Source organism: Strix aluco, chromosome 4, assembly GCF_031877795.1.
Source record: "Strix aluco isolate bStrAlu1 chromosome 4, bStrAlu1.hap1, whole genome shotgun sequence".
Classification (NCBI taxonomy): domain Eukaryota; kingdom Metazoa; phylum Chordata; class Aves; order Strigiformes; family Strigidae; genus Strix; species Strix aluco.
The window spans coordinates 46,459,358-46,484,567 of NC_133934.1; the positions used below are offsets into that span (position 1 = coordinate 46,459,358).

A 25,210-nucleotide genomic window follows, 5' to 3' on the forward strand; every position below is an offset into this window, starting at 1 on the left:
GAAAAGCTGATCTCTTAAAATTTATGATGATCGTCAATGCCCAGTGTGAACACTGTTTGCTGTTGCCACCGCAAGACACAAACCTACTGGCAGTTATGTCAAACATACACTCAAGGAGAAAATGTCCACGGAGAATGGGACTGTGTCCTCCAACAATTTTACTGGGGGCCTGTGGTCACTCATAGGCATGTAGATCACCATAGGTCAGTAATCAAAAATCAAATAATCACTGAGGACTAGTTTGGGAAAAAAAATCTTGTTGATTACTGTTGTTTAACTGAGTCTTTATGCAGTAGTGCGAGTATAAGATAATTTGGTACATAGACCTAGAAGTGGAGTTCTGCAAATCTTCACAGCCATGCAAAACAATTTCAAAATCTAAACATGGAAAAACATATAATCTATTATTTAAATCAACGAAGTTCTGTTAGAACCTATCACATATTCTGGTGTATGACAAATATCTACTGAGCCTTAGCTGACATATATGTGACACAAACTTTTGCATAACAACTAACTCCAAACAGCTTAGACAAGAGCCTCATAGTTATATAACCTTCCACCCCACCTACCTATCAGCTATTTGAGGCTTAAGTGCTGCAAAGGTCATACACTTTCTTCTTTAATGAGGAATAAGCTACCCTATGTACACATGTGTTCTTATTCAGTTAATTAAATTTCTCTTCAATTGATTTACTTGTTGACATATAATATCTTGAAGACCTTACAAGCTATACGACAAATTGCGAGATGTGCACATATAAAGAAACACACTGTTGGCAGGAGTGAAATACAAATTTCAGGGGTAGGTAAACAGCAAGATGCATCACCATTTTTAACTCCAGGCTTAAGAAAAGATGGATTTGAATATGGGCCACAAGCACTATTGAATTTGTCAAGATAAATTATAAAATATAATACTATTACCTTTGGGATACAAATAAGAAGAATTAAAATGGTGAACTGGGCACAGTCAGTGCTGCAAAAGGAGTAAAAGGCAACATTTTATATTCTCCACACCTTCTAAAATTTAAGATGACAAAATACCAGAGGAGAAATTTACACAAAAAGCAGCTGCACTTGAATAGACGGATGGGGTGCGCAAGCATGATCAGAAGCTGTCTGCATAACAAAGTGGACGGAAAACAAAAAAATATTCTACTGGAAACAAACTCTACAGAACAACTGTACTCTGTGGACACTTAGGTGATGAATTAATGGTTTGCACATACAATAAATATACTCTCAAGAGGCAAAGTGGCATGAACACTACAGGTCTAATTGAAAGGTTTGGAAAGGGTATGAGACCTCCAGAACATCATGTTTCCACACTGCTGTAAGGAGTCATCCAGTAGCAAAAAGAATTGGATTCCTTCATCCCCATTTCCAAGACACTTGCAATTTATCCATCTCAGACACCAGGCATGCAAACACCAGATTTAAGTCACTTGATTAACTACGCACTACTTAAGATCTGCTTTGAGTTTCAGTGCAAATACAAAGAGGGCGTAAGGGTTATGTGAATACTTTTAACCTGACTGCTCAGTGGGTCTCCCATAGCAGAAATCAAAGCTGAAAGAAGTGTGAGCACAGTATTTTAGTGAGGCACAAATCAGTCCAATGGAGGCTACTGATTTGTATAGTCCCAAGCTACCAAACTGTCCTTATTGGGAACAATAGGTCATCTGCCTCAGGAACTCATCAGGAGCCAAAAGCTGCTACCCTAATACAATTCAGTGGCTCTCACAGAGTTCTGAGTGATGGAAACTTGTGCAGCATACAGCAATTTGTTTTACAGCTCCTTTGGTAATTCAGCAGGAGCCAAGAGCAATTGCTTTATACAAAGGCAAGATGATGGCCCATTAATCAGTAAATCAGTGCTGTCAAGGTGGAAGAGTGACAATTTTTAAGTTATTGAGGGTAGACAATACCTCACACTAGCCATGCCTTTTCTTCAATTGAACTTTAGGACCAAAAGCATGTGCTTTTGAAAGTCTGAATGGATGAAAAATACAGGAAGAGTGTACAAAGGTGAGGAGAAACATTTCTCTTATGTTGAGAAATTGTCATGGGCAGATTTCTAGGAATATTTACAGAAATATAATTCCTGCAAAAGCAGTAGAAATTAATTTCAGTCATTATTGGATGTGAGGACACTCACTACACCAAACCACAAAATTGCACATAAATATCATAGTAGATGGCACCTAATCAAAATGCCAAAATAACCTCTCAGACTAATCATTATTTAAGATAATTATCACAGAATCATAGAATCGTCTAGGTTGGAAAAGACCTTGAAGATCATCCAATCCAACCATCAACCCAACATTAACAGTTCCCAACTACACCATATCGCTCAGCGCTATGTCGACCCTACTCTTAAACACCTCCAGGGATGGGGAATCCACCACCTCCCTGGGCAGCCCATTCCAACGCCTCACAACCCGTTCTGTAAAGAAATACTTCCTAATATCCAGTCTAAACCTTCCCTGGAGCAACTTGAGGCCATTCCCTCTTGTCCTATTGCTTGTTACTTGGTTAAAGAGACTCATCCCCAGTTCTCTGCAACCTCCTTTCAGGTAGTTGTAGAGGGCGATGAGGTCTCCCCTCAGCCTCCTCTTCTCCAGACTAAACAACCCCAGTTCCCTCAGCCGCTCCTCATAAGACATGAGCTCCAGAACCTTCACCAGCTTCGTTGCCCTTCTCTGGACACATCGAGTAATTCAATGTCCTTTTTGTAGTGAGGGGCCCAAAACTGAACACAGTCATTGAGGTGCGGCCTCTCCAGTGCTGAGTACAGGGGTAAGATCACTTCCCTGTCCCTGCTGGCCACGCTATTTCTGATGTAAGCCAGGATACCATTGGCCTTCTTGGCCACCTGGGCACACTGCTGGCTCTTGTTCAGCCGGCTGTCAATCAACACCGCCAGGTCCCTCTCTGACTGGCAGGTCTCCAGCCACTCCTCCCCAAGCCTGTAGCGCTGCTGGGGGTTGTTGTGGCCCAAGTGCAGCACCCGGCATTTGGCCTTATTGAAACTCATACAGTTGGCCTTAGCCCATCGCTCCAGCCTGTCCAGGTCTCTCTGCAGAGCCTCCCTACCCTCGAGCAGATCAACACTCCCACCCAACTTGGTGTCATCTGGAAACTTGCTGGGGGTGCACTCGATCCCCTCGTCTAGATCATCAATAAAGATGTTAAACAGGAGCAGCCCCAAAACTGAGCCCTGGGGGACACCACTCATGACCGGCCACCAACTGCATTTAACTCCGTTCACCACAACTCTTTGGGCCCGGCCGTCCAGCCAGTTTTTTATCAGATACAAACCAAAACTAAACAAAACAGTATAAATCCAGTGAAGAAGATTCAAAAGCTTTAAGTTTCATCAAGGCCCAGCACAGAGTGAAGATTGTCATTACAGTTCTTTATACATTAAAATAACCCAAGACATGCCATGTTAATTTTCACTCCTAAACTATTCTCTTAGCTGGAGGGTTCAATGCTTAGCAGCCTCTCCCATTGCTCTCGTAAACCAGCCACTTATTTAACTATATTCCAACATTCTCTGTGCTGGCTTGCAAAACAGCAAATACTGGGTGCACCCAAGCCTTGATAGTGTCTGGTAGTCACATACAAGGGGACCACTGACCATAGTGACAGCTGCATGACAGCACTGTTGGTTTACACTTCGTTCCTCCAGGAACTGCTGAGCAAATCACTGAGAAATAATATCACAGCTGGAAGTTGCCCATGTCATTGCATGTCTCTGTATGAGATTCAAAACTGCTACAAATCTTATTTAGATCTCATGAAAATATTTCCACAGACAGCTGGTGAGCACTGCCTGATCTGCATTTTGTTTTTCAATGAATCACTGCACTGAACTCAACCAATTCAGGTTGTTCAGAGCTGATAAAAATGCTCCCAACTGTATTACTGACAGCTCTTTTTTGTAGTAAATCCCTAGACATGAAATCAGGGTAAAATGGAAAGGGCCAAACAAACCACAGACTTACCTTGTCGGCCTTAAGATTCCAGGACCACAGGAGAGGCAAATTTCATGTGAACCCTTAGGTCTCCTACTGCAAATGTGACCTACTCTGTACCTTCCTGTTGTATATGAGGCAGAGTGCCAGGTGTCACTGACTGTTTCACAGATGGCACAAAAACCAGCACTGTACGTTAGCCACTTTTGTTCTGTCTTGCTGTTAATGAATGTGTGTGACACCTAGTTCTGCTATGCTGTTCACAAAATCTATGCTGACACAGTAGAAACAGCTGGCAAGACTGCATCCTTAGACATGTTGCATATATTTTTACCATCCTCAGATTAAATTTAAAGTTAATTATATTGTGCCTCACCTGATTTATTAATCCTTTCCTTACTATTACTATTGTATTCATAAACATCCAGAGCCCATTTTAAGTTATAAAAAATGTTTTACCTCCTTGTGCTCCCTAGATTTCCAGCTTGTAAATTAAAAAGTAATATAGCAGCTCTTCATTCCATTCTGAAGAAATTAAAGTTACAGCATTATGATTACAATTATTAATGAAACCATTTCCCAAAATTACTTTTTTATGATGTACATGAAAAAAAGCATATAACAGCATAACAAATAGATGAAACAAATGTTGAATGGAGCGTGCCCAGCATTTGATTCTGATAATTAGAAATACTGAAGAAGAGATTTATCAAACTAGGGAAAAAACCCATGATGTTAGAAGCCAAAGTATCTTAATATTTGCAAGAGAAACACAGAACAAATTCTACTGCTGTTACAAGCTTTGCGCATAATTTGGGTTTCAACAGGCATAGTCCTCAAAAATGAAGGGAAACTTCATTTAAAGGGCTGCAGTTTGCATAAGAAGCTGTTGTCTTTAGAAGAGATAGAAGTTTCACTGGATGCAGAGACTCCATTGAGTCGGTTTTCCTCATTATGATGGCACCTGCTGAAAGACTTTATTATATTATGTTCTATCATAACTGCTTTCTCAGGAAGGTGAATTATGGTTTGTGGTACAATGATAGGTAGTTAATCACTGGTGGTATTTTGTGCTCAGTATTTTCTATACATCAGTGCACTGCACTGTCAATGGTTTATTATAGTGACTGATTTGATTTGATGAAGTGTGATGATTTATTAAATATTTTTTTAAATTTTCAGGTGATATTTCAACAGTTAGTGACACATTCTGTTGCCATTACCTTCAGCTAATTAGCACTCCTGGATATTTTTTTTTTACACAACTGACTGAAGATGAAACACAACACCACCAGGAAATTGCATGAAGGATGTGACACCAGAAAGACTGCAGTTCAAATGCTTTGGACTGAATTCAAATGTGGTATTTTAGCCACTGGAATTCTACTGGGGAACTGAAGATCCACTGAATGTACCACACCTGAATTTGGTTCCTTAATATTAAACTATGATGCTGCTCTTGATTCTTTCTATAGAAGAGCTCCACTGCCTGGGTAAAATTCACCTCAGCACAATAGGTCAACACAAAGCCTATGATTAATTGAGCCCCACTTATGTGTTACTCAAAATAGCACTATAACCTAAATGGTCTTTTAGCGACCCTCTATAGAAAAGTAAATTGTCTTCCCTTTGCCCCCGCCCCCCTGACCAATCTCTCTCTCTGGATATTCAGAGGTGTACTTTTCTGAATAACAGTTTGGATTTTTTTCACATTAATTGATATAACCAGATAATCTAGGACTAAGGGCATCAAACAACAATGATCAAATGAAATTCTCAAACAGGCAGGTTCAGTATTTGACAGGGGAATAAAAGGAAAGTGTTAGCAATATCGTTAATAGCATTCCTGTCAGTAGCAATAAGAAATGTGCCGTCATGACTAGCAAATACTTCACAGCTGAAAATATTTTATCTCTCTCTCCCATTTCTACTTGTATCTGTATCATCAAATGAACTGTTGATCTCAAAGGAAACATGATCAAAGCCTAAGCCTGGAGTGTGCATCTTATCTTCCATATATACTATGTCATTTTCTCTAACAGTTGTTGTAACTACATTGTGTTTTGTGTTACTTTTTCCTTCAGAAATGTGTATGAATAGATTGTTACCTTATGCTTCCATTACATTGCCTTTAAATTGGCTTTTCTTTTCCTGTTACCTCTTACACTGGCAAGAAAAATAATAAGTATAATAGAAACTCAACATACTGTGATCAAATCCCTGCCCTTTCCTGTTCCATTCTTGCTTGTTCAGTTTTGCTCAATCAAGGCACAGCATCATACAGTCAATTTTATAATCCCTGGGTATTTTCCTCTAAAGCTGCAGAATGGCCACAGGCAACATACTTAAATCCACAAGCAGTATCAGACACTTGATATACCAGCTTTATAGATTTTTTAAAAATAAATATTCCACTAATATAATATTTCTTTATTTGGATAGCATTTAGTTAATAAATATACTTTATTACAGTAACATATTCTCAGCTATGTTTATATGTAATATTGATGACATTTTATAGATATAGGAAACCTTGACCTTTATTTCCAAACTTGCTTGTAATATTTAACAGTAGACAATACAAATAACATATTTATGCTCATAGTACATTTATTTTTATCACTGTAATATACTCTCTGATGGTGATGTCACTGCTATGACGTCTTTTACCAAAGTCAACACCAGGGTTTTTTTGTTAAAATTATCAGTGAGGAGAAAAAAACAAACAAACAAAACAAAAAAACAAAGGATGATTGTGAAACAAATGCTTTTGTGATTCCTTTTTGTATGACATGAAATGTCAGGAAAGGGATTAAAGATAATGTTATAATTTAACAAATACAAGAAGAACAAAGATCCTTATTGTTTTAAAGCTAATGGTAAATTATCTTTAGCTCAGAATCAGTTTCCAAATTGGAAAAACCTCCAAATATTGCATATACTTCTGGTCCCTTTTCATTTAAGAAATGTGAATTTAAATTGGAATGGGTTTCATAGCAGGACTAATACAATGATTAGATGACTGGAAATATTTTTTTTAATTTAAATATAGATTAAAAGAACCTGTATTGTTTTGTCTGCAGAAATGAAACTGGAAAGGGAAGCTGAGGAGGTCTGCAAATATTGTAGGGACAGGAGTGTACATTAAGATGAGAGATGAATTATTTCAGTTACGAGACATAATGGTCTATGGTCACACTGATATGAAGTTTCCTTGTAGTAACTCTGTAGATATGAAAGGTGTTTTCCAGGCCTCCATAGACAGAACTTTTAAAATGGAATTTAAAATAGTTAGGGAGCATTTATGCTCTTTACAGATGAGAGAAAATGTCAGAGAATATAAGTGGATCATGGAGTAAAAAGGAAAGCTTGTGTTTAAAAGCCTTTCCTAGCCATCTTTTTCACCTCAAAGGTAATGTTTGCAGGACACTGAACTGCTGTTTGAATGTCTAATCTCTCCTGCTTTAATTTTGTGAAAAATTACAGTTGATGCTTTTCTTTTTTACTGTAGATCTCAAGTTTATCACAGTGCGTTAAAAAAACATTTTGTTAACTGTGATGAGGGAGAGGTAAATGTTTAGGAACATAAATGTATGTGTGGAAACCTGAGAGTGGCGAAGGGGACAGAGCTAAGTGCCTCAAGAAGTGCATTCCATCTTTGTTCTTTACATGATCTTTTTTTCTCCCTTTCTAGATGTACATAAAAAATTTGTAATCTTCATCATCATCCCTTCCTCCCGCCCATACACATATGCTCTCAAAGCTTTGTTTTGATGTTAGGGAGTCAGAGCTGCAAGAGGAACCAACATGAACACATCAGTCTCCATCTCACACTCAGTGACAGAAATCCATAACAATTTGCTAATCTTACAAGCAGAAAAAAACCCCTTTCTTCCCTTCTAATCCATGAACAGCTGACAAGTTTCCCTTTTCTCCTACTGTATAGTGGTGTGTGCGGCTGTGATAGAAAAAAATTACCCATCCAACTCAATGTTATCCACAGCTTATGTTTATTTACAGGCCAAATTATCAATTATCAGCTCTAGTAAGTTTTTCAGTCTCAGCATCAGTGCTCATATGCCTCACAAAAACAGAAGGAGAATTGTTCCTGAGGTCACAGGGACAGATTGCACAAACTAATTTATAAAACAGAGAGACATAAACCACCAAAAAGCAACAGTGTGCAATTTCACTGAACCAGAAGGAAAGGCAAACGTAAAAAGGCTTATTTGAATCTGGCCCAATAATTGACTTCTTCAATATGGTAATTATCAAAGATATCCATGCAATCATTCCCCTTCTTGACATATTCTCTATCAATTAGAAACTGAAGTCAATTCGCAGTACTGAAATCATTACTGTTTTTACCATTAGAGACTAGTGTGAAGTGGTGTCTCTAATTTTCCAATAGCAAATTGAGACAAAAAACTAGTAACGCAAAACCACTATTTACATAATATAGTCCCACCAATTTAAAGCAAAAATTCCTCTCCAAAAGAGTATGAACAAACTCAGGGTATAATAGATTTAGCAGTTCATGCAACTGTATAGGAAGCATTTTTCCTCCTTAAAGGTTTTTTTTTTTTTTAAATTTCACATAATTTAACCACTTTTTAAATTAATTCCCTTCAAGAATGTACAACACTATAGTTTTTATGGCAGAAGAAATTACTTTTCTAACTTACTCTATAAATAATGTAAATAAACATATTTTAACATTGGATATGATGGAGTACACAACAAATACGGCAAACACGCCAGGAATAGAATAAAATCCAGCCAGGTTTTTTTCAGTGAAGAAGAAAGTACGTTTTCTTTGAACACTGTTTGACATTAGCTTGATGAAATCTTTTTTGGATAAATGATTTGGACCAAGAGGACTCTTTTTTCCCCCCCCTGCAGTTTACCACACATGTATTTTCTTCCCTGTCACTGCTGTGGCTCTGAGCATTACAGCTGTCTAGGATGCAAAATGCCAGAAGCTAATTTACTGCTCTGCTTAATTAAAGTTGCTTTTACCATTGAAGGTAAAAGAAACTAGATCTCTGTTAGCTGCCATTAAAAATGATAAGATATTTGCATTTTTGTTCAGAAGTGCCCTTGCTCCCCTAACAGTTGCTGTAACCCACTAGAGAGATTTTACAAATTATTCAAACTTCCCCACGCAATTGCCAAATATCAACACCTGCTGTTTCACAAGTAATAGACTTCTGCTTTAGCATGGGCACCACAGTTAGCATGTAACTAAACTAGGCATACAGAAAAAAAAGGCATGTTGCTGAAAGACTGACATGTTCACAAAACTCTCACATGCAAAGACGCTTAAAGTTCCATGTTACAATCCTATTTTTTATGTTGAACCTCTCTGTCCTTAATAATAATAAAAAATACATCAATATGAAAGTAGGAAGAAGATACAGCAGGAAGGCATTAACATTTTCAATTCATTCCTCCCTGAAATATCTATCCAAAGTTTGATCTTTCCAGAATTATTGCAGTTTGGTATTTTTCTTGATGCTTCTTCTCTTAGGCATTTGTGGGCTTTCAGAACAGTCACTAAATATGTGGAACAGGATGCCTCCACTCACAGATGTATAATAAAAAGGGATAGCAAAATACAACCTGGCAGTAACCTCTCTGCATCATGTTCTTGTTGAACACTGATGGTATTAGAATCTAGTCAGCAAGGATCTGCCCACACATCCTAAGGGACTGTTGTTAAGGTCAACTGGAAAATAAATTAAAGCAATTCCAGCAGAAAAGGAACAATATTCAGAACATTTGTTCAGATTAAACAGGAAGGAAATTTATTCTCTGGATTTGTTTTTACTCATTTCTTGACACTAAAAATACTGACATTTTATGATATGTTGTTACCTGTTGAGAAAGCAGGAATGATGATAGGTTTGGGGAATTACAGAATCCAAACTGCTTGATCTGAAAGGGTTATGGTGACCTATGGCCCTTCTTGTCTCCCACTTGCCCCAGAAAACAGTATGAATAACAAACACTGCTTTACAACTGCAGGTCATTGCAGGTGTTTACAAGGCAAAGAAAATAACAGCAGAGCTAGAATCTGAAAGTAAATAAATCCAGAAACAGTCTGTGTGGTAAAACTACTGCAGAAGCATGACTGGAAGATCACTATGACAGGCGCATTTAATTAAATCACAAAGAAATAATTGCATCTCATTTGTTCAATTCCTTTTCTTATTTCTGCTAGCAGAAACACAAATGTTTACTATTATTTTAGCAAAACATATTTTAAAAAGAATGGATGCTCACTGTATGTATACCATGTCAAAGGTGATTTCTCTGATAGCAAGAAGTTATTTGATTGAGAAAGAGTTCTGTAATTCAATAGTTCAGAGAGAAGTGAAATATAATTAGAAATATAGGCATATTTTTAGAGAAATAAGGATCTCTATGAGTTATATTTTTAACGTATTTTATTTTCAAAGCCCAGGCTACTTACTAGTCTGTGAATCTATGTGAATCTCCACTGATTTGCAGGGTATCATGTTATCCCTCACAGGAGAATTAACTACAAAAACCTAAAGCTCATCCATTGCCTCCACGGATCACAATCATACTTGAACTATTCTGGTGTAATGGCAACAGTAAATAAAGGTTCTATATTAAGTGCTATTGCTCTTGAGAATGAAGTGAATTGCTTTTGTTCCAAACTCTTCTAACTGTCAATTTAAAATCTCAAGCTTGACTGCCTCAAAGCTTTAATATTCTACCAGAATTTTTATAGAGTTCTGAAACTTTTCAAAAAGATAAAATATTTAAATCCTAATATGGTTAAAATACCTAATCTGAAAGTCTTTCTTTTTTAATCTGATGGAGTCTGCTGGACTTTTTGCATTTTCAAATACATATTTTAATGCCAAATTGAAGATATGTGATAGCTTTCCAAAATTTAGGGACTGTTTCCCCAAAGTTCTTTACCTGTGTTATAATGTAAGCACATTTATTTTCACTGACTTAAATTAAAAGTAATGAATTTTTAAGCAAATAATTCCTGTGTTTCTTAAAAAATGCTGAAATTAAATTAGAGCCATCCTTAAAACTAAATAATGGTTATCTGTGGATGTTTAAAGAAAATGTCGACTTCTCTCTAGATCGTTTTAAATTTATGTCTAAACTAAAATATTTATCAACACAGTACAACAAGGTTGGACAAGAGACCCAACACACATTAAAACTCTGAATGTGTCCTTTTTCACCTTGATTTCCAAAGGTAGGAAAGCTGTGCTTGATCTTTGAAACAGCTATGACACCTTCTGCCCAGGTTTACAACACAGCTGGCACAGAACCAGAAGGACAAGCTGCCATATACTGGAGTTGTAAGCTGACTAAACTGACCAAATTTGAGGTAATAGGTATTTAAATTCCTCATCAATTCCCATGTTTCCACCTTTCCCTAATCTTGCCTAATGTAGGGTTTAAAAGTCCTCAAAAGACTTCGACACTGTTCCTGAGCTGCACTGTCCAGATTCTATTTTTGAATTTTCTGACAGCTGTATGAGAATTGTAATTCTAACTTTTCTATGGTTGTTAGAGTCCATGGTCCAAAATATTGCAGAAATAATCTATTATCAGTTCACATAACCTACACAGTATCTGTCAAGCTTTTTTTGTTTTAAATTAATTCTACTAATCCCATAAACTTTAGACTTCTTCCAATAAGTTTGTGCACAGAGTTTTCCAAGTTTTGTTCCCCATATTTCTCCTTCTCTTAATACAGCTGCAATATGTGTTGATCTGATCTCCTTCTGTCTAACCACCAGGATAGTCAGTCATATTTGTAATTGTGCTCTTCTGCTTCAGTCCAAATAACCTTAGTATTCTTTCCACTTTGGCCTAAGAAACCTGAGTTTGAATTGCTTCACACAAGATAGGGAAATGGTCCTGTGCCTCATACTGTTTCAATATGTATTCTAATCCCTAGTTTCCAAACAAAAGAAAATGTGGCTAGGAATCGCCCATTTTTAAAAGAAAACCATTATCTTCCTCTTCAGTTTCTTTCTCCCACTTATCCCTGCTTCACTCATGGTTTCTGAAAGAAGATAGATCAGCATTTACCTTTCAAAAGGGTTCATGGGCCACAATGTGGGCATGACTGGGTATGTGCTGCTTCCTACAGTCTCCTGCAGGTGTTAAATCCCTGTAGATTTCCTAGTCTTCTGTAGGAGCTAGATTTAAGACACATCTGCATGTAGTATTTTCCATTTACTATTAGAACATAGTTTACTTCTGAGACATCTAAGACTAAGCCAACACTGTTGATTCAACAGTTTTGAGATATCCAAGCTATCTGTGAAGAAGTATAATCTGAAGATGTTAGGACAGATGCTGCAAGCAGAATACTCATATCATCTTATCCTTACTGATATGACTTCTAAAATCTTGTTTGCTAGTACGTAGTCTCCTATTTGAGTTAGTAAAAGTCACCCCCAAGTAAAACAAACAACAATAAAAAGGTTACTAACAGTACTTCTTCCTCAAATTTGTTTCATAATAACAAGAAAGCTAAAATGCAGCACATTGAATCTAAGCCTAAACAACTCAGTGCAGCTGATGATTACCTACAAGTGGTGAGATGACAGCTCTAACCCAGACAGAAATTTTGAAAGGTAAAGTAAATCCTATAGTGAATGCACAAAATCCTTGTTTATTTACTTTCATAAAAGCATTAAAAATTAATTAAAACAAAAGCAGCAGATTTACTGCTGGCAGAGTCAGACACTAGAAGGCCCTAAATATGCAAAATAGGAATAAAATATAGTGGACTCAATTTCATGTTATTTGTTATCTATTTGTTGCCATTATGAAATAACCCAAATAGAATGAATTAAAAGCAAAAGATGAGCACATAGGGCTTAACAAGATTATGAGAGGAGAATGAGGGGTTTAAATGATGGGCATGCCAAAACTATAAAATATTCACGTTTCTGCAATATCAGAGTGCACAAGACAATTCTTTGCTTAATGGAGTTTTCCTTCTTTGTAATTACTTCAGTGTCTGGGTCCACAGAGAAAATACCTCTAGTACACAAGGATTTTGCCACTTCTTTCTTCATCTTTATGGTTTATTGTTGCTTGACTCTAGTTTTAGTAGTCAGTGCTCTACTTTCTACTGTGCATGTTGGCTGGGGCCTTCTCTTATGCAATGGTATGAGCAAAGGCAAATCTACTATAGTTCTTGAAGTGTTTTCTCTATAAATCAAAGAATTTCACTAGATTGAGAGTTGAAGTGATTTTGACTTTCTTAATTTTCTTTCTTAATAATTCTCTTTATTAGTTACAGATACTTTTTAAAAGTGTTGACTGTAGCCTGATTCATTATTTCTCATTAAATCTTGCTCTGCTTTCATGATATTAAATAACCACTTCATTTTAGTATTGAATGAAGTGATCTTGCTATCCTTTGCACCCCAGGTTAAGTACAAATACTGGCAGGTTCTTATTGCATTTGTAAGATGATCTATATTAATATTTAAATTAATGAAGAGATCTTCTCTAGCTTGCACCACTCAAATAGCTGCCTCCTCTCTTTATTGTACCATGTGCCCTGCACAAACCAGCTCTTTTGCCTTATTTACAAAGGAGGCTTTTGCTACAAAACCATCTGTGAACTATATTCTAAATTCATCTGTACTTACAGAGGGAGAAAGAATAAGAACAGTGGAAAGCTGGAAGATGGGAACAAGGCTCATTGCTGATAACTCCATGCTGCAACTATAGACTAAATTTCAATCATTTCAGACAATTAACCTGCTCCCCAGCAGCAGAACACTGGGATCCAACGTCAGCTGGATACTGAATGTAGATGTATATGCTACAGGGAGTTGACAAGGTTCTATATGATCTTGTGTGTATACCAAAACTATGCAACACGCTGACTAGGAGCTACTTAGGAATTTGATCTGAGAATGATTGGAGAGAGATTTCAGTTTCTTCATAGTTTAAATTTTTCTGTGTTTTAAGGGTTTTTTTGTTTGTAGGTTGTTGGGTATTTTTTGTAATTTTACAAACATTGCATAAAATATGTTTTACAAACATTAAATTCTAAAAGAAGATTCTTTGTATATGGAAACTCAGGTTAATGCAGTATCACATTGCATTTCCCTATGGCATAATTGATAGAATTTACTGTGTATCAGAAGTGACTACAACTTCTCCTAAGCAATGTGATGAAACTAGAAAGCTACTACTACATTGTAATAAAACTAGCCCAAAGAGCAAAAGTATATGCAATCTGAAAAAATGAGGGTCAGAAGTACCTGAACATAAATATCCAATCCTAAGTGAAAATAGAGTACTAAAATAATAGATATCTTAAAATCAATCTTAAGCAAGAAAAAATGTTTTGATTCATTAACTAAAGTGGACAAAAACATGGTCCTGAACTCTCTTTACAGCCTCCATCAAAAAAAAAAAAAGAAAATTGCTTTTCAAAAAGTGTTTAGCATTTCCCCTCATTGCAAGGCTTGTCTGAAATAAAAGGCAATATAAAAAGAAATTACTAGTTACTACTAGGCTCAATCAGCATTTTCCAAAGGGGGAAAACACAGGCTTCATCAAAGTATTCCCTATTACATCATCATTTCTCTAAAGCCAATGAAGTAATTCTTATTCTGCCAATGGAACTTAGTAGCAACTCTGATCTTTGCATTTCTAAATAATAAAGTGTAAAACATGCAATATGCAGCTCTACCAGACTATGTAATTTGCCTCAGGGAAAAGACAGTTGCAGAGTTTTCCCATAGATAGTACTGTTCTGAGCACAGGAATAGATATGGGATACTCAGAGCACTACTGTTCAAGAGGAAACATATGAGGATATATCCTACTCCACTCTATATTTTTCTTGCTTTTTATTGATTCATGGTGCTACTTCTCACCCTTTTTTTTTTTTTTTGTCATTTATTTTTTTGCATAACAATGTTCAAATTCTGGCCATATCTCTCTTCCTAATCTTTACACCTCCAGGTCTAGTGGTTTACACTCTAGATCCACTACAAAATTCTTTTTCATGACTTAGCATTTTATTCTCCTTCACAAAATAGTAATCTGAAGTAGTGAACTATGAGGAGTAGATTACAGTGGAATTCACAATTTTAATGATGATCATAAATCTTGCTCTGTGGTGATGTAAAAAATCACATATCTCCAAGCTGCAAAATGACCAGCAAAAAATTAGATGAAAGTGATAAATACATTAAAATAAAAGGAATTATATTAGAAGGAAGCTTCAGAAGGATAATCTCAGTCAGAGGAACCTATTTTTGTCAGCTGTTTTAATAATGTATCATCAAATCATTAAAGCCATATGGCTATGGTTGCAAGGTTTAGATTTTTGGTTTTGTTACCAACTAAAGCTGGATTATACACTATTGCATAAATTATTTGAACAGACCAGCAGTATTTGTTGTATAAATGGAAATTATTATTTCATGCAGTTAAACAATAATGATGGCTACCCTTATATGAACTGAGCATTTTCATATGCACATTTCAGATGAAGGTCACCTTAGTGTTAAGCTCTATGATTTTATTGCACTGTAAAACATTATTTGTAGAATCATTTAATAAATGAAATGGAATACTACCTATAAATAAGGCTGATAATTCTCAGAACAGTAAAACCAAAAAGTTCAGAAAACAGTGTGATTTATATTTTCTATCTTTTTACTGAAGCTGTGGACCACAAATCTACTGATACAGAAATCTAAATGAAGATGGTGTATCTCTAATAAATGGTCAATTAATTTTCAGCTAGTTAAATTTAACTTTCTATATTTTATGTTTTCAACAACAGATCTTAAAATCAGAATTACCTGAGAAATTTGTGGTTTATAATATTTCTATTTTATGTTCCTCTGTTGACAACTGCTCACTAGAAACAAACTTTGCAAATATATATAGCTCTATAATCAAGCAAATCAGTACCAGCAAAGTAACTTTTTAACTTTAGTACTAAAATAGTATAACAGCAGTTGCAACAAATAATTTATAGTTAAATAGATATTTCAATTTGGTCTCTGAATATTATTCAAACCTTGTTGCAATTCTTAAATATGGTGACATTTTAGAGGGATTAAAATAAATGACATTTCATAATGACTGATTAAACAATCAATTAAACAATACTTTCTATTATTGCATAGAAAGTTAATATTTCTCTATTGTTACTATGATTGGAATAAAGGCTTTTACAGCTTCACATTATTTGAGATTGTTACAGGACTAATGGCAGGTTCAGAGTTTTCGTAAGAAATCAGACTCTTCAGACACCTTTGAGGATTGCCCTAATCTGACCTGCCAATAGAGTTTATGACTACATGGAATTTCTACTCTGTTATGAAAGCAACATCTGCTTCATAATGTAAATCAGCAAGTTATAAAGTTGTACATTAATGTGAGAAAACATCCTTTATTCTCCTGTAGTGACACAATGTAGATTGTATAATCACATCTCTCTCAGTACTATTCCATGGCTCATTCTCATTCCTTTACTGCCTGAAAAAAAAGATAATCTTAAATAGCCTCCCAAGAATTACATCCTTTACACTCAGAAAACGGACTCAGTACTTTCTGCTTGAGATAACATCTTTAGCTGACAATATTTTTTTAGTTTTATTGTCAAGCTACAAAATACAAGAATTTTAAGAACTGATCTTTGTTTCACATCTGAAAGCAGAAGTAGATATGAGTATTAAAGATCTTGTTGTCAATTCTATGATGTATATATGTTTGGGTGTATAATCTAGCCATAGGAACAAACATATATGCATGATATACTGCCACAATATGATGTGCAACAGCAACAAAAATTAACTTCTCTGAGTTCACGACTATGTGAAAAGAGTGAACAGAAAAAATACCACATGAAATTTAGTAAAAAGAATTCACCAATACTTTACCCAGATATAGCAATCATCTTTTTTTTTTTTTTTTCCCCCTGAACTAATGAATTTCTGGAATTCAACCAATACTTAAAAATAAGCCACCACCCAAATACAATTAAAGTGGATTGTTTACTTAGCATAAAATGTAGACACACGACTTCAAGGTTTGCTATTCTGAAGATGCAGAAGAGACCATATTGAAACCAGAGGCTTCAGAACATAACTACACATCTATTGTGTCAGGAGAAAAAAAAAAAAACAACAACTCTTTTTTTGTGAGCAAAGGTAGAAGGAACTGAGACACCTCATATTTCCCATTATCTTGTTCTCAACCTGCAGAAACTGCTATTGTGCTAGAAGAGGCTGAGACAGAGAGGTAGAAAAATACAGGAAAGAGACGAGGATAATTCCCCTTTCCTTTTATTGTCTTCCCCTCAAGGAAGCTGGTGGCACAAAGTTTGTTATCAACATCCATTGCGGAAAAATGTTCCAAAAAATATTTTAATGGCTTTGACTACTTTCAGTAGGAATATAGGTTTAGAGGTACCTATTGATCTGAGCAACAAAAGTACATTTTGGTCCCAAAGTGAAATCAGAATTTATGCAGAACTGGGGCTCAGTAACTATTTAAGTCAAGTCTGCAATGGAAATTCCACTGCCTTTTGGTATCTGAAAGAATATGAGTAGCAATAGCACACTACAGTCCTCTAGCCCAAATATTTAGCTTGTGACAGGCAGCAAGCATCTCTAGCTATGTTTTCTACCATTTTAACATGTTTCAATAAACAAAACAAAAGAATATAGCAATTTGTTGTGCGTACATCTGCAACCTTCACCTACGGGTAAAATACCCAAAGTTTGGCAGGATGGTGAAAATGTGACTTTTTCTTTTCTTTTTTTAAAGCTAAAATTAATTCTATTTTTAAAAAGAGAATGATGGTTAAAAGAAAAAGAAAATAAGCCCAAAATAATAAGTGCAGTCTATTTTCATTGCTTTTTCACCTTGTACATCTGAATGAAAAGACACTAAATTGCTTGGAGCAAATACTTATCAATTATATGTCACACTGTCCATTTAGAAGCAGTTTTATAAAACACATAGAGAACTGAACTTTCCTTTTACTTCTAAAACCTGTATTTTTTTTGAAGTTACAATTAACTATCTTATTGTCTAAGTTTTAAACTACATGAAATCATAAATCCTCTCTAAAGGGCCTTAGAAAACCACTAAAATGTAAGAATTTCCTATACTGCTTTTTAATGTATTCATAATAAAACTAGGTTGGTAAAAAAATACTTAAACTGGTTAATATGAAGATCTGGATTTTTTTTTTTTTTTTTTTTTTGATACATGGAAGCAGTTCCTCTGAAGTCAATATTCTCCTAATAGCATAATATTATGTTCCCATTAAATCCTCATCTTAGATCCACCCCAAAACATAAGTATACGCCTTTGGACTGTAGCAATGATGGTTTTTATCTGGTAGGGTTTTGAGAGTGCACAGATGGCTATTATAGATTACTAAAATGGGACTGTGTAATAACAGTGCCAGCTGTGTAACAACCAGTCCATCTCTAAAAGAGATTGCAAATTCCAAGAGGGAATTCTTTCAGAAAAGGTCTGAGAGCTGCTTCAGAGGAGCTGAGACACTACATTAGGAGGACAGAATTCTGGTTTTACACAAAGAACAGAATGCTTCTAGCATATTTGCCATTAAAATTGTGTTTCAGCGAGTTGTTTAGGGAAATGAAAGAGCTGAAATACTCTCCTTTATATTACAGTGATTATACCATTAAACACTCAGCTCTGATTTGTCTTAATTTTTCTAATCTGACCATAAAAAAATTAACTCCAGACAGACTAGAGCAGTGGAGTTACTAGGAGGAAAGCTGATTTCCAGAACATTAGTCCTAGCTGTGATAACTAGGTCCACAGTGCCTGAAAACTATCTCTTGAGGAATCTTTGCTGGTTCATTTGAAAAGATAGTGTGTCTTTGCTCTACATCTCATTGAACTGAGGGAGGGCAGGAAAAAAACAACCACATTCAGAAGCTGGCCCCTGAATTCTTAAATATTGGGATCATTTTATATTTCTTTCAGGAGGCAGCAACTCCACACAAAACTGGTCATCTCCTTCTTTTTTTTTTCCCATTCCTTTTTTTCTGGCTCGCTGATACATTTAGCAATTAGAGGTTCACATTAGGCTAAATGCCTTTTTGTTAATTACTGAAACAGTTATTGCATGTGTTTGGTATCCTAGGGTTCAGTTCAGTATGGATTGACAGTAATAAGTATCTTGCAGAGCATGTGTTTTGATATCGGCCACAATTAATTAAAGTAAAACTTTAAATAATTCTGTCATTATTATAAATACAGGGACATCTTTACAAAGATGTCAATAATGTCACATAAAACTTTGCACAAAGAAGAAGTCAATATTACAGTAGATACCACTTTCTGGTGTCTCAGCTGAAACACTGAAGACCAAAAAAAAATATAGTCCTTTTTTTTCTCCTACATTCAGATTTAATCAAAATTCTTACTCTATACTGAAGCAGTGTAGTATTGTCAGTATATTTACTACATTTCTACTTAACTAAATATATGAATCAAGCAAAACATCTTCCAGTTTTTTTGGCTTCTTTCCTCTCTCACAAAGAACTTGACTGAGTCCTTACTCAATACAAGGAACTTGATCCTGGGAAAAGATCAGTATTAACAATAAAAACGACTGGGTTAAGGATCCAGTTCTCACAAGGAGCTTAATCAGCTGAGGATTTTACAGTTTTTACTGTTGGCTTGAAAATCTGAAATAAAATTTGTCCTCACTGAATTTAAGGAGAGTTTTTTCATGAGTTTTGAATTGAAACATCGTTTCACCAGAATTTGTCTCTTGAGATGCAGACTTCTTCAAATCACCACAGAAAAGTTGGTCTGAAACATGCACTGTAAACAATTAGCTACAGAATTCAGCACTTTGTGTTTTCTCATAAATGTGGAGACCCTACTCTAACATCTATGAAACGTTTACCTGTGCAAATCCATTGAGTTTGCACATAAATGTTTTTTTCTGCATATATGCAGATACTCCTACAAACATACATCAATTCAACAACTGTTTGTCAAATCAAAAATTCATTCTCTATTATACAATAATAGTGCACACAATTAGCAATTAGGAGGACCAATACACAAAACTGAACAGTTATGAGGAATTTAAAATTATGATAGCCACACCCTGGATAGCTCTTAGTCTAAATTTCTTTCTTCATTTATGTACTATCTAACACTATTTCTGGGCTATTTCAACCGTAAGTTGATCATTTTAATGCCAGGTACAACTAGTCCAGTTGTTTTCAAATAGGAAAGTAAAATGAGTAGCACTTACTTTTTAAGATACACTTTTTAACAAGTTTTAAAGAAGTTAAATCTGCAAGAAAAAAAATATTATAGGTAGAACCAGAGTGGGAAAAAAAATAGTATTGTCAACAAAAATAGCTGGGTTAAGGCCATAGCATGACAGTATGATTCTATCCTTTCAGAAGCTACAATTCATAAATGTACAGATAAAGCTAAAGGTGGAAGACACAAACAAGTTTAAAACCTCTTCATCAGATCATATATAAAATATATGGGTTGAGGGAATAGAAAATGTTCTTCTGGCTGGCTAAGCAGGGGAATTGCTTCAACTACCATCATTTCCTTCTAGTAGCAGAAAGAGTACTAAACATAAAACCTTACAATAGTTCCTGCAGCAATGTCAGCTGGAGTTCAAGTAGTACCAGAAACTGCTGAAGTGTCCTTTACAAGGTGAAGTTACTGTCCTGTTAATGATCTGTTGTGTTTTCTTGATAATGTCATTTGTCCTGGTTTATGCCTGACTTATACCATTATTAAGGAATAAAATCATATTTGTAACAATATAATATTTTAATACTAGTCTTTTTCCAAAAGTTCATATATTTTCAGTGAAGGAGGTCATTCTTTAGTGCTTCAATTAGGGTAGACTCTAGCTTCTGAGATGAGTTTTTTTGTTCAGATTTAATGGCTCTTTTATAGACAATTGTATCATAAATTGTTTTAACTATTCTGTTTGGTCCTTTTCTTTGTTAAGAATTATTATTGTGCCTCTGGCTTAGGAGCTTTACTTGCTAATTCTCCAGTTATCTTACATCAGTTTTAGGGCTCCACTTCCTGGAAGACTCCTAAGATTTTATGTGGTGACATTTTTCACGCTCCAACCTTCATATGTGAGGTGGCCTCTTTCCTAGTTTGAGGTGTATTGTTTAACTAGGGCATTAACATGACATACATTGAAGATCACTTTAAAAAAAATCTAGCGCACTCAGTCATTTCCTTCTAATCACCCCACAGAAGGAGCTATCAGAGCTGAAATTAGAAATAATTTTTTGGAAGTTGCATTAGATTCATGCCATTAAAGTATGCCTTTTTCTTTTCATGCAGGTGCAAAACAGTCTTTGAACAACTCTCTAATATTCTTAAAAAGTGTTTTATTCACTGGATATAATGATAAAAAAACCTCAACTGATTTGAAAATCATCATCTAGTACATTCTCTAGCTAGGACAACTAGATAGATGATAGCAAAGATAGATGATAGCAAAGATAGATAGATAGATAGATAGATAGATAGATAGATAGATAGATAGATAGATAGATAGTAGCCAGCTAGATAATTAAAAGCTGGCCAATGCACATGAAGGGGAAAACGGCTCTCGCAACATTTTTGCAGCCTAAAAGGTTGAAAAACACTGGGTGTTCCAATAGAAAATCCACCTAAATAAGAAGCTTTAAGAGCAACACCATTTTCTGTCCACTAGCTTCATTCATCTCCTCCTAATTTGCTTAAGTGGAAGAAGGTTGGAAATGAATAACTTTTGGTAGACTTTGAAGGAAACACCTGTTCTGATAAAACTGCTTTCAGGAAGAAGCAGGGTGGGAGACACAGCATAAGAGACCATTTCACATGATGCATAGAATTATGACTGAACTTTCCTAACAACAAGAGAAGCTTCTGGCCACTTCTAAATTCATGGCATCAGTGAAATTTCTCAAATCATTGCAACAGAAGATCAGACCCCTCATGTCTTTGGGTGTAATTACCACAATAGTATAACAGGATATACTCTGTAGAAAATAGATTGGAAAGGTCAGGGCTAGATTACTGATTAAAAGGCTTTCCATACATTTTCATTGCATATTTTTTTCAGCAGAAATTCATTACAACTTGCCTTATCTGCTCTTAACATTCATGAAGAAGGGTAGGATTTTTTTCTACAAGCAAAAAAGAAACAATCTAGAAAATATGCATATCAGATATTGTGCTTTTACATAGGTATTGGTGCAGTGGAAATAATAAAATGGCACATATTTAGTAAAAAAATAAGTTGTTTGCTTGAGGGGAGGGTATTTTTTGTTGTTGTTGTTGTCTTTTATCCCAGAAAATGCAGTCACTATCCTATTTATGTTTGGCTAGCTGACCTTACATAGTTGTTTTCCTTCATCTATCATATGACTTTTAATGGCTTGGCAGAGCACAACATTTCTAACGTATTTAGAACTATGTAAACACCCACTTCCTCTAGCTAGGATTTCTGATTGAACTTGGCTGGTATCTTTTGCAATTTCATGTGTTTTTATATATATATATTTATAAATACATATTTCAAATATGGTGTAAATTCCAATTATCTTTTATCCATTAAAGCCAGTTAAGGGCTCTGAGATTAGAATCAGCTTCCTCTGTGATAATTTTTACCTTTTTTTAATGTACATTTCAAACTCAGATCAAAAAAAACCCCAAACAACATAACAAAACTTTCTGATTTGGTACTTTCATTCTTATTACAAAGAATATAATGAAAAAAAGAATGTATGTTTAGAGGACAGAGACTGCATATAACAGCCCAAGAGGTGTTTTCTTACAACTTGCTCAACAATATTCTGTAAGTACCAGGTACCATTTTTATTTAGACAGAGTCAAAAACACAGGTCTCATCTCCCTTTGGAATTCATAATGACACTTTATTTTGTTGTGGCTACTTTAATTTTTTGTACAGATTTATATGCAGGGCTTTTAAAAATTATAAATGTGTCCAATACTTTATGTACCAAGGTATAGAACTCACCTTAATAGTCTCAACTGGGCATAATGTAGATCCGAAACACCATCAGGAGCAGAAAGCAGAAATAGGATCCTAGGAAAAGAGTCAACTATTTCCTAGGTCCAGCGGTTAACATTTTTGAGCTGGAAAAGACTGCAACATATTTTAATGAGTTTAGAGCTTTGGCCAACACTCCCAAAGTGCTGTTATTCCCGATTTTACAAAATGACCGCAAAACTCTCAAAAATGGCACTAACTGCAGTGACAAAAAGTCTCCAATTGTATACTTATTTTGTTATCTTGGGTAACAAATTTACAGAACAACATTAATGGAAAAAAAGAATATATGCTATTGTCTGTGACAAGTTTGACAATGCCTGTATGCACCTAGGTAATGCTAAAAGCAGTGACCAAAACATAACATCCTGCAATAAACACCATCTATGATATTGCCTTTTGAACAAAAACTTCCTTCAGCTGAACCAATAGTTCTTCCTTGACTTTAATTTGTAGTTAAAACAAGCAAAGCTATGTCATAAATTGATTGTTTCAGTGATATTTTCACACATATACACACATACGTACACACATGTATCACAATATCCACAGCGGGACTAAATGATACCATAGATGGCCATTGTAGCAATGGAGTGAAATCAGAAATAGTCAACCTTATCGAGACATTTCTTTTTTCAGCTGCCTTGGACCAAAACAAAGCAGCAACTGCTGTGGTTAATTCCCAGGGGAAAAAAAATCCACAAATCTGAATAACTTCAAAACTTACTGTACATGTTTCTTTGGTCCCAATTAACCCCATTGCCATAGCAAGATCAGCAGAACCAGGTAGATTCAATACAAAAAAAAAAACCCACAAACTTTCTTGAGAAGGAAAAAATGAAAATAAGATAAATTTTCAAAACATATATGATAAATTTTTAACCAAATCACATTTTTTCCTAATTGTTATGTACAGGGGCATGATTTTGCAGAAGGTGAACCAGTAACTGACTGCAAAGGCAAGTGGTGAGGCACCGATTGTCTAGCTTTTACTGTACACATCTGTGCTAACACTTCTGCCAATGCAGCATTAGTGTTCATGATTCATCAACTCTCCTGGGTGGATCAGGAAAGGAGAAGGCATCTGTTTGCAACACAGTTGACAAGTGAGACTGGGATCCTGCAGGAATATTTTCAAAAATATACTCTTAAGAGGCACATATACTTTGATCCTTCCCCTTCCACCTTGACTTTTCTCCATTCTTTCCTCTCTTGCAGCATTTTACTAGTGAGTGATTTTATATCCTCACAGTAATAACAGTATGCTTTCCCAGGGTCTAGCAGTTTGTGGAAAAGCAAGTGCTTCAGCCCAGGAATAATGAAGGGAATGAACAGTATTACAGCACTGCACGGTGTCCTGCAGAGTCTCCAGAGATGTCTTATTCAGCAGTGTGCACCAGCAGCAGCACAGTATTGAGTTCAGATCAATCTGTCTTGCTTCTCAGCAAGGAAAATAGCCAGGACAGAATATCATGCTGTCACAAATTTAATCCTTTAAACTAAACTACCAGAGATACCTCTACTAGACACAGGACAGTGTACTCCACCTATCCAGAAAGTACAAGCAATCTCCTTCAACAGTACTATCTGCAAAGGTGCCACCTCCAGTACTAATGACAAGGCACTGCATAGGAGAAGTCATACCTTTCTTTCTCTTCAGCCATATCTCTTACCAACAGTACCTGTTTAGATTACCATGGCCTACTTTCTGAAAGCACTTTCTTTATCCTACTTTAATTTTTTTACATCACAGAAGACCATGGTTATCTGACATAAGAATAAGGGAACCCAATATCCAAGTAGTTCATATATTTAAGGACTTTACAAACCTTTGTTGTTTCTTTTCCATGTGTGGCTAGGATATCTTTAGAAGTAGCTCGTAAATGTTCAATAGACTTTCATTTTAACTAGTAGATACTTATTCTTCCAAATCAATTATGCATTTTTGCAAACAGTAGAAGATTTGGGAAAGAATCACATAAGTTTTGCATAGTGTGATGTGTGTCCTCCATTGGACCTAAACCCCACAGCAAATATCTTCCATAAGTGTTGGCAGGTCTAAGCTAGAGCCATTGTTCTCATCTTACAATACCTGAATAAAAATGTACTTTCAAAAACTATC

The 25,210-nt window shown here is 35.5% G+C and overlaps 1 long non-coding RNA gene across 4 annotated transcripts in view; it reads right to left on the minus strand.

Annotated features, from left to right (window-relative positions):
- The window catches only part of LOC141922274 (uncharacterized), a 44,969-nt gene extending 20,298 nt beyond the window's left edge, over window positions 1-24,671 (minus strand). For all 4 annotated transcript variants that reach the window (XR_012622936.1, XR_012622933.1, XR_012622934.1 and 1 more), the window contains exon 1: window positions 23,056-24,671. This is a non-coding gene — a long non-coding RNA (uncharacterized LOC141922274). The remainder of the gene's footprint in view (window positions 1-23,055) is intronic.
- Between the last annotated feature and the right edge of the window lie 539 nt (window positions 24,672-25,210).